This window comes from Papaver somniferum, unplaced genomic scaffold, assembly GCF_003573695.1.
Source record: "Papaver somniferum cultivar HN1 unplaced genomic scaffold, ASM357369v1 unplaced-scaffold_107, whole genome shotgun sequence".
NCBI lineage: Eukaryota > Viridiplantae > Streptophyta > Magnoliopsida > Ranunculales > Papaveraceae > Papaver > Papaver somniferum.
The window spans coordinates 4,997,854-5,009,047 of record NW_020619603.1 but is presented as its reverse complement, the minus strand read 5'-3'; positions in this window follow the sequence as shown (position 1 = coordinate 5,009,047).

Below are 11,194 nucleotides of genomic sequence, written 5' to 3'. Positions count from 1 at the left end.
ACTGACAATCCTTCAAACCGTTGCAAAGCTTCACCTCTCAGACTCGCAGGGAAATATTTATAAAATACCACATCATTCTCCTCTGTTAGAGCATTGCTCGGTCGAAATTGCATGTGTTGCTATCTCAAGCATGTTTTTCAATGTTAGTGATCAAAACTATAAGTCTTGATTTCTAGTTTACTATAGCTAAGTCTCAGACTAGGATAGAAAGTGTAGTTGAGCTCAAGAACTCCATGGTGATCATCATATAAGACGAAGGACTACTCAAGGAACTGGTGGATCTTCATCGACTAAAAGGTATATGGAGACTTGAACTTATATATCACTCAAAAGTCTATCTACTCTATCTCGATCATTGTATTATTACACAGTGTCAAAGTTCAATTGTATCACAACTTCAACAATAATACTATGGTGATATGTATCACTCTCACTTAGTCAATTCTCCCCCTTTTTGTCAATAAAATCGGCAAAGGTGCAAGAACGGGTTCATAATGAAATTTCCGTAAGAGACATTTCATGACTGAGAGAAAGAAACACACATTATCTTATTTAGATGTTATCATATAGCCGAAGCTAACAACATTCATCAAGGAGTTTAAAGATACAAGATAACCCCTCTAAAATTCCACAGCCGCACACCCCTCAAGATATGACCATTAAGCAAAAGTTCTAATCATATATCCCAATGATGCTTGAATAATGAAGTAATGGTTGTTGAAGTTCATATCTTGTTGCAGACTTGAGATGGAAAGGAACTATGGTCTATGGAAGTGTTGGTTTACATTTAACACTTTATGTGAATCTTTGAACACTATTTTCCTTCGGTTATTAACTTATTATGTACATATGTAGTAGTTATGTTAGTTGGTCACTTGGTCAGTTGGTCTTGATCTTGAAGAACTTAAGTAGTTGGATGATTGCAGTACTCTTGCAGACTTGGCAGACTTGCAGTAACTTTACTTTGAACTTATGTCAGACTTTGAAGTTGGTTTTTATCAGTTTATGTAATTATGTTAGTTGGTTTTAAAGAACTTATGTTAATTATGTCTATGTCGTTATTTTATTATGCTATTGATGTATGAAACTATGAATGGTTGTGGCAGGGGATAACAGGTAAAAATAGCAGGAACATAAGTTGTTACTTGTTACAGTTCTGACACGGTTTAAAACCGAGACCGAACTGAGCCGATTCGGGTTTAAAACCAAACCGAGTAATAGTCGGCTCGGCCCCGGTTTCAAATTCTAAAACCGGCACCTAGTCGGCTCGGTGCACGGTAGCACCAAAAAGTCGAGCCGACCGGCCGATGTGCAGGCCTACCCCTGAGTGTTCCATGCCAAAATCTTCATTGTTTTAACAATCTCAGACTAAGCAGCAGTACTATGTTATCTTCTGATACAAGATCTTTATAGTAAGGTGAAAAATAGCTTTCTAAGATAACAGGATATGTAACTAATTTATGATGATGATGTATCAATGTGCAGCAAAGTAAAGTTTACTGTAAAGGTGCAATATAAAGCAAATAATAATATGAATTCTCAGACTAAGGTAGAAGATGAAGAGATGGCAAAATGGTTTTAGACATACCTGACTTTTCTCCTTCCCTTTTTCTGCAGCTCTAACTTTGAGTTGCTCGATCTTTTCATTTATGGAGAGGGTGTCATTGGCCATTGATGATGAGCCCACATCAAAAGAGCCAAATTGATTAATGTGACTTAATTCAAAATTATTTTCAGACACAGATTGGTTCCTAGTTTTTATTGATGCAGGAAAAATTGAATCCTCCACTATTAAAGTGATTAACTGGGGAAATACTACGTACGAACCCCAAGTGTGTGCCTATTTGTGCTATAATGTACTCATTGTGATGAAAATGTTGCAAGTTTAAAAATCTCACCCAAACAACGATAGTTTTTAGAGTGTTTCTTTCGATAATCAAGTCTGGGGACCATTTAGCTATTGGAAATGCATCTCCATACAAGTGCCATGGTGTATTTTTCAGTATTTCCACCATAAATTCTCTGTCCCCAAAAGAGATTATGAAGACACTTACTCCTATTTGCTTTACCTTAAAACTAGTATTTTTTCCCCACCTGAATTTTAAAGCCCTTGCAATATTAGTTTTGTTAAAAGAAGATGTTGAAAATATCCTAGCGATGACAGAGTTTTCAGGAGTAAAAGCTTTCCCAGATTTGAGTTTTGAAAAGCCTTTTTTTTGTAGATGCTTTTCCCACCGGGGAGGTGTTGTTATTCATTCTTTGAAAAGTTTGAACCAAAGAGGATGAGGCCATCAGTACTTAAAAAGTGCTACTTTGGATTGTAACTTAAAACTGAAAACGTTTTTAAGACCTTTACTAGAGTCTTACACAAAAGAGGAATAAAAACAGGTGAACTTTAAAAGCAGAAGAAGCAGATTAGTAAAGAAATTCAAAAATTGAAAGAGACATAACAGGAATGTTCTATTCCTTTAAGAGACAGTTGAGAGTTACACAGAAAGAGAATAAAAATTTGGCTTATCCTTGCTTCATGTTTTTATCTGAAGGTTTCTTCTTCTTTTTTTTTTCTTTTTCTTTTTTTACTTTTCCCGTACCCTATTGGTCTATTGTTTAGCCAATGAGCGGGGTAAATTGACGGTACTCTATTAAAAGTTTGCCACGCCTCTTCTTTTAGACAGTAACTTTGTTGTACACCGTTCGCTAAACGACATCTGGCTACAGGCCATACTTTTCCTTTTTCACCGTGTCGTACCCCCTCTTTTTTAACTGTTTTAACAGAGTCCAAATCTGTTCACACTCCTCTAACGAGTGTATATTTCACGTTAACTTCTGATCGGTTGATTATTTAACTGATGGCCCCATTACCCTTCATGTTTAGAATCACGACCCTCGTTACATAACTCCCTAAATTAAATCAAGGGTAGAGATTGAAATGTGAAATATACACTCGTTAAGGAGTGTGCACGAATTCACACTCGTTTTAAGAGGGTTTTTCGAAATACTCCCATTTACACTCATTTACCCCTTAATGGGCACCCATCTCCAGACATGGGTTGAGTAGACCATTTCGGATCTTTTTTTTTTTCACATTTTCGATCCATACCTGTTTTTTGTAACCGTAATTTTGAATTTGAAATTTGAAAGAAAAAGAATACCGTTGGCCTCCCTTTTATTTTATTTTTGAAATTATGAAAACTCCGTTTTCCTCTTTTTTGAAAGTTCATGAAAGATTTGTTGCGCTAAAACCATGCGAAAGCGATTTGCACAGCTACACAATGGTACTCCAAATATTGCAAAGAACACAAAGTAGAAAAGAAAAGAGACGAGAATTTAACGAGGTTGAATCCTCGGGAAAAATAAGAGATTTATATATTATCGTTTGGGAGAAAACATATAAACCCTAAGAGAGAAAGAATAATTTTTGGTGTATTTTTCTAGGTTCTCTACTAGGCTATTTATATAGGTACATCACTTAGCCTATAAGATTAGGGTTTCATAACTTGTTTACGAAGTTCCTAGAATTTAGGATCAAGTAAACCAATTAAGAGTTATCACAAACTCTTAATCCTAATCCTTTTGGTGACCGACTAAATTTGGGTTTATCCCAAATTAACTCCACCTACCAAGTTTTGTTTGAGTTATCTAAAACTCAAACCCACCGACCTATATCCATCAATTCTCCACCTCGGATCATGCATTCATGCATGAGATGATCAATACACGAAATCTCCTTCGTCTTCCAACGTCGATTGCGCCATAAGATGCCTACGTATCCTCTGCAAGGAATCAAACCGACCGTAGTTCACTCAATGGCCTTGGTAGAAGGCCTCCACCAGGTTCCTAAGAACCTCTACCCCAAAAGGTCTCACCAAATCGAAAGAATGTGGATCAATTTCGAACAATGGCGAAACTTGACCCCAGATACTACTTTCGTTAACATATCAGCTGGATTGTCTTTGGTATCTATCTTCACAAGTAGAATGTCTTCTTCTTCCAGAATTTCTCTAACAAAGTGAAATTCAACATCTATATGTTTGGTTCTGGCATGATGCACTTGATTCTTAGCCAGGTAAATTGCACTAAGACTATCACAATGCACAGGAAGTTGTTCCTGCACAACACCCAAGTCATCTAGCAAACCCTGTAACCATATAGCCTCCTTAAATGCTTCAGTCACTGCCATATACTCCGCTTCAGTAGTTGAGAGAGCCACAGTAGACTGGAATATCGATCTCCAACTAACCGGTGCTCCAGCCAAGGTAAATACATACCCTGTAGTTGAACGCCTCTTGTCCAAATCACCAGCATAGTCAGAATCCACATAACCAACACACAGCTGACTGTTCCCATCTTCCTTCACAAACTCCAAGCTAACATCAAAAGTACCATAAAGATACCTCAAAATCCATTTCACAGCTTGCCAATGTCCTTTACCAGGATTATGCATATAACGGCTGATCATACTTATTGCATGTGAAATATCCGGCCTTGTACATACCATCGCATACATCAAGCTACCAACAACACTAGCATATGGGACTTGGGCCATATACTCACGCTCTTCTTTAGTAGTAAGAGACATATCAGAACTCAACTTAAAATGAGGACCAAGGGGAGTACTTACAGATTTAGTTCCTTCGCGGATACCAAATTTCTGTAACACTTTCTTCAAGTATGCCATTTGAGACAAACAAACTTTACCCTTCTCTCTGTCACGTTGAATCTCCATGCCAAGAATCTTCTTAGCTTCTCCCAGATCTTTCATCTCGAACTCAGTTGACAATTTTTGCTTCAAATTATTTATCTCTTTCTTGTTATTCGATGCTATCAGCATATCATCGACATACAAGAGAAAATATATGAAAGACCCATCACGTAGCTTCTTAAAGTATACACAATGGTCATAGTGACTTCTTGTGTATGTCTGGCCAATCATAAACTGATCAAATCGCTTATACCACTGTCTTGGAGACTGTTTCAGCCCATACAACGATTTCTTCGGCTTGCATACACAATCTTCTCTTCCAGCAACTTTGAACCCGCTCGGCTGAGTCATATAAATCTCCTCTTCTAGATCACCATGTAAGAACACCGTATTCACATCTAGCTGAACTAGGTCTAAATCATATTGTGCTACCAAGGCCAACAAAATTCGGATTGATGAGTGTTTCACAACTGGAGAGAACACCTCATTGTAGTCAATCCCTTCCTTTTGGGCATAACCTTTTGCAACTAACCTTGCCTTGTAGCGTACTTGATTCATCTGAGATCCTTCTTTCTTAGCATATACCCATTTGCACCCAATGGCCTTCTTACCGTTCGGAATCTTCGTAAGAATCTATGTGCCATTCTTGTAAAGAGACTCCATCTCATCCTGCATAGAAGCTTCCCATTCTTGATGCTCTACACTGTGTATAGCTTCAAAATAGGTATTAGGAATACCTTCTTCAACAACTGGTAATGCATAAGCTATAAAATCATTCATCCAACCAGGTTTCCTGATTGATCTTCTCGGTTTTATGGTTGCTATGGTATCAGTGACCGTAGCTTCTGTATCTTCCACTGCTTCATGTTCCTCTTCATAAACATCGTCACTATCATTTGGAACTTTAGTAGTTACCTCCCTTGTAGACGTCACGCCTTCGGAAGTAGTCGTAACAGATACATACTTAGCTGGAATTAGTGGAGTTGCATCAATCTCCACCTGCTGCAAAGGCTCACTAGTATTGGTGCTTCTGTTCTCCACCTGCTGAGAACCCCAAGACTTTACCATAGACGCTTCATCAAATGTAACATCTCTACTCATGACTATCTTCTTCTCTACTGGATTCCAAATTTTGAACCCTTTCACTCCTTTATTCAAACCCATAAAGATCCATTTAACAGCACAGCTATCAAGATTGTTTTCACTAACATGATACCAAGCAGGGAAACCAAAGATATGAATTGAGTCATAGTCATAAGCTGGTTTACCATACCACTTCTCAATCGGAGTTTTACCTTCTAATGCAGCTGATGGAAACCTATTAATGAGGAAGCATGCATATGTAACTTCCTCATCCCAAAACGCTTTACCTAATCCAGCATTAGATAACATACATCGTACCTTCTCCAGCAAAGTACGATTCATGCGTTCAGCTACCCCATTTTGTTGCGGTGTCTTCTTAACTGTGAAGTGCCTCTGTATTCCCTCATCCTGACATACTTGCAAGAATGGACCACTTTTGCACTCTCCACCATTGTCCGAACGTAGTACCTTGATCTTTCTTCCAGTTTGAGTCTCAGTTTCCTTTTTCCACTTCACAAAGACTTCTAGGACTTCATCCTTATGCCTCATGGTGTACACCCATACACGCCTAGAATAGTCATCAATGAAAGACACGAACCAATGTTTCCCTCCCAATGATGCATTCTTGGAGGGACCCCAAACATCTGAGTGAACATAATCAAGAACTCCACTAGTGTTGTGGATTGCTGTGCCAAATCTTGTTCTTGTTTTATTGCCTTTCACACAATGTTCACAAAACTCTAATTTGCAGGCAATAGCACCTTTCAATAAATCTTGACTAATTAAAGAGTGTAACGACTTATCACCTGGATGTGCAAGTCGCATATGCCATAACTTCGTGGTATCCATCGCTGCAGTCTCGATGTGTTCAGAAATTGACACATCTCTTGTTACTGTACTCCCAGTTAAGTAGTACAAGTTATGATGCCTTATGCCTTCATGATTACCAATGATCCAGAGATTGTCTTTAAAATGCCATTTTCAGCGACTAACTTGTAGCCCTTAGCTTCCAAAGTTCCGAGCGAAATAAGATTCTTCTTCACAGAAGGTACGAACCTTACTTCCTTCAGTTCCCGAACCATACCATCATGCATCTTCATTCGAACACTACCAATCCCGATCACCCTGCAGGTATGATTATTCCTCATACGTACTTCTCCATCAAACTTCTCGAATCTTGAGAACCAGACCCGATGAGGACATATGTGATAAGTAGCACCAGAATCTAGTACCCATGTACCGTCAGTTACGATACAAGCTGATGGTGTCACAGTCAGTGAGAAATCCGAAGCTACATCTGAATCATCACTTTCCTTAGCAATGTTCACCTCAGTCTTGTTGTTATCTCCTTCTATATCTTTACGCTTGGTACAATCCTTAGCCCAATGGCCAAAGTCATGACACCATGCACATTCATCCTTCTCTAGACGCGCTCTTGACGCCCTTTCACTTTGCCACAATCACATTCTTCTTTTTCCTGTCTGTTGAACGACCTCTTGTAAGAAGCAAGTCACTGTTAGCTTCACTTAACAGGTATTCACGGTCCATCTTCCTGAAATCCTCACTATGCAATGCTGTAGTGACCTCAGCGTATGTCATCTTATCATGGCCATGCATTAAAGCCTTAATCACGGGTTCATACCTTTCAGGAAGAGAGTTTATCAGACACAAAGATTGTTCCTCGTCGTTGATCTTCTCATCATAGTTAACTAACTCAGCAACAAGTTTATTATATGAATCCAGGTTCTCTGTTAGAGTTGCACCTTTCTTCATGTTATAGCGATACAAATTTCTCTTAAGATGTATCCTATTAGCCACGTTCTTCACAAGGTACTCCTTCTCTAGCTTTTCCCAGAGATCCTTAGCTGAAGTCTCGTGCTGATAATTAACTCTTACTGACGTTGCTAAACACCCACGAATCGAACCCAGACATAATTTATCCTTAGCTGAAGTCTCGTGCTGGTCAGACATCTCCGCTGGCCGACCTTCTAGAGCTTGTTCTAGGTCAAGATGAACAAGAGCATCCATTACGTCTGTTCTCCATAAACCAAAGTTATTGGTTCCGGTGAAATTTTCAACCTTCAGTTGTGATCTATGAGAATGCAGTATTTCTTCTTTTGTTTATTGAAAAACTGGATGGAAAGAGCCATAATCTTAACCCGATAGAGTTAAGCTTCCTTCAAGGGGAAATCAGGGGGAAGATAAGGACGGCACCCTCCATTAGGGAGCTGAATTGTGTCAAAAGTCGTAAATGTCACAAGACTTGTAACTCATAAGAGTATTAAGACTTGTGATATTTATGTGAATTAACCTGGAGAGGAAATAATACAAAGAGGAAATAATAAGACGAGATCAATGGGTCAATACACTATGGTGTAAAGACTGCCTGCGATTTCGTCGCACATAAAAAGAGGCAACATAAGACCTTTACATAGATAGGCAAAAATAAGACCTCATAGATAATACAAGAAAAGAAATTATTCATAAAGTTTCACATATGCTCGCACCAAGAGAAGTTTTTGATAAAGGATAGCAATTATATTTGGTCTATCAAGATACGAAAAATAACAAGAGGCAAGAATGGGAATGCAAAGGAAGTGTTATTTGCCCCATTTTGATAGTCTTATATGCATATGAAGAGGTCATAAATATGAAGCGAAGAAAAGAGAATTATATTGAAAAGACGAAAATTGAATTTACAAGAATTTCCAAGCAATCAATTTTCATCTACTTCATTTCACTCAGTCTCAGAATCACCAGTTTCTTCTTCAGAATCTTCTTCTCCATCAGTAACTTGGATATCAGGAATTGGTACATTTTCAGGGATCAGTGGAAAGTTGTATTTCGACAAAGGAATATCATTCTCTAGACAAACTCTTTTAACAGCAACTTCACGAGAGCGATTAGCATCGTTACTGTTTTTTGGACCAAGTTAAACCAATTTTCCTTCAATTGTTGATACTTTGAATTACGAGTGGGTGATTATTCTTCTTTAGCAGCAAATCGAGTTTCTAGCTCTGCAGCTTTCTTTTGATACTCATTTTCTTTCTCTGCGAAGCATCAACAAAAGAGTTAAAATAACAGACAATTATTCTTAAAGAATAGGAATGAAGATCAAAGAACAACAAATGACCTTCATAATTGGAAATAACGTCTGCGACCAATGTAGAATGCTCAGTGTGAAGGCTAACATTTACACCTAAATTATTTCTAGCATCATTCAGAACTCTAGCAGCCCAATTAAACTCAGCGTCACTTTCTATGAGGAGTTGAGATCGAATTAAGTTTTTTTCCTCAATAAGAGTGTCCCTCTCACGAAAAGCTGAATCACGTTCTATTTTAACTTCAATAATAGATTCTTGATATTGTTCTAGTGCCTTCGCACCCCTAAGAGCGATTTCATATTTTTCAATAATAAGTTTTTTCTTCTTCGCCTCCAATACTTGAACTGCTTCTCTCTCCTCATAAAAACGTCGTTTAAAATTATTGGCAGTGGATAATGCACTTTTACGGCGTTCTCTAAGGGTAATATATTTTAATCTTAACTCTTCTAAGCTGAGGTTTTCAAATCCTCGAGTAGGATAATTATTTAAAGAGGAGTTGAGGTGTTCTAAAATAATTTCAGCATCGGGAAGTTTAGCCGCTTCATCTGAAAGGTCATACAGGTATGCGAAGATAATTAAGTAAGAAGTGCGAACGATCGCATAAAGGAAAAGGAGTGAAGAAATATAAGGTGCATACCAATGAGTTCCTTGTTTCTTTCTCGAGCTTGGAGAACCAATTGAGAATTAGTTAAATTCTCATTTCTAAGTTTGTATGTTCGCCTGTAAGATTCGCATTCGCATCCGAAAGAATAGACTTCTCATGTTTCAGTGTGGTATTATCATCTTGCAACTTGCGAAGCTTTCTTTCATTATCTAAAGAAATCGCATAAGATATGCGTGCACTCTGTGAAATATAAAAGAAGCATTATAAGAAAGAGAAGAAATAATAAGGATAAGATAAAAGACAAATGTTGCAGAATATTACCAAACCATTCATCCAAAATTGAAAATCTAGGTTTATCGCAGAGGCAGCTCCACGAAGAGATCGGTCCCCCAAATCAGGAGAAGTACAGATCCTTGAGACCATCTTGAAGGCACGTTCTGTTTCATCATCCTCAAGAGTAGCAAAAGCATCTCAAGAAAAAAGATCAGACAACTTCTTCCGATACGAATCAATCGATACCTCTTCTTCAGAAACAAAAGTATTTCTATCTGAAGATTTTGAACTTGAAGAAGAATCATATCTCGCATGCTTCCTAGAGACATCATCTTTTGACGAAATTTTCTTAGATACATATTTTGACGTGGGTTTCTTAAGAGTGTTCTTGCCTTTGCCTAAAGTTTTGTCATTCAAAGGATTCACCTACGTGAATAATCAAGATAAGAAACAGAGGCAACAATATTGTTAAAAATAGAAAGTGTTTTTCTTACTTCCTTATTTTGCGAAGTTGATACCTTGCGCGAAATACTGACCTTTTTGGCATCCTGCGAAAGAGAAGAAATAAAAGATAAAAAGGAAATCTATGAGAATTTACAAATTGGATCAAGAGGATCACATGCCGCTACTTTCTTTTCCTCATTCGCAAGTAGTTTAAATTCCCAAGGTTGGTAAAGAGGGAAATCTTCGGGTAGAGGATTGTCAGAACCATCCGCAGCTTTACCAGATACAAAGGAACCTTCTAAGATAACAGGGCAATTAAGCCAACTAGAATCGTTGGATCTGCGAGCAGCACGATTAGAGTTTGAATTCCAATCATCATCTCGCATAATTTTCTCGTCTTCAGCGATACCATCTACTCTCCTTATGCGAACAAGCCATTTAGTCACGTTACTTTTCACAACAACAACGTAATAGTTCCTAAAGAAATTATCCAGAGTATACTCAGCAGGATCCATAATTTTATCACGATGATCCTCTTTTCGCACTTCATCAGGGTAAGAATTTCCAAGACCAGCTGCGCGACGAGCATACTCTAATGGTATCCTAATAACATCATCACTCAATTGAAATATTTCTCGTGCAAATATTTCATCAGCAAGAATTCTATAGAAGAGGGGAATCTCGGGGTTATATAAAGGAATTGGTAGAAATTGAAGTTGACCTAACGCAACGATAATTTTTTGATTATTCCATTGATCAGATTTGATTAGATCAAGATTAAGTTTTGATGCGAAATTAGTTAAAGGAGGAAGAGAGAGTTTGTAACCCCTCTGATTGAAGTCATCTTTTAATGTCCCTTTTAATCTGTTAAATTCAATCTCCATCTTTTTACCAGCAGGAGCCATTAAAGAATGGGAATGAAGAAGTATAAGTTTGCAGAGAAGGTGAAGAAGAATGAAAGAAATAAAAGGAATAAGGTAGAAG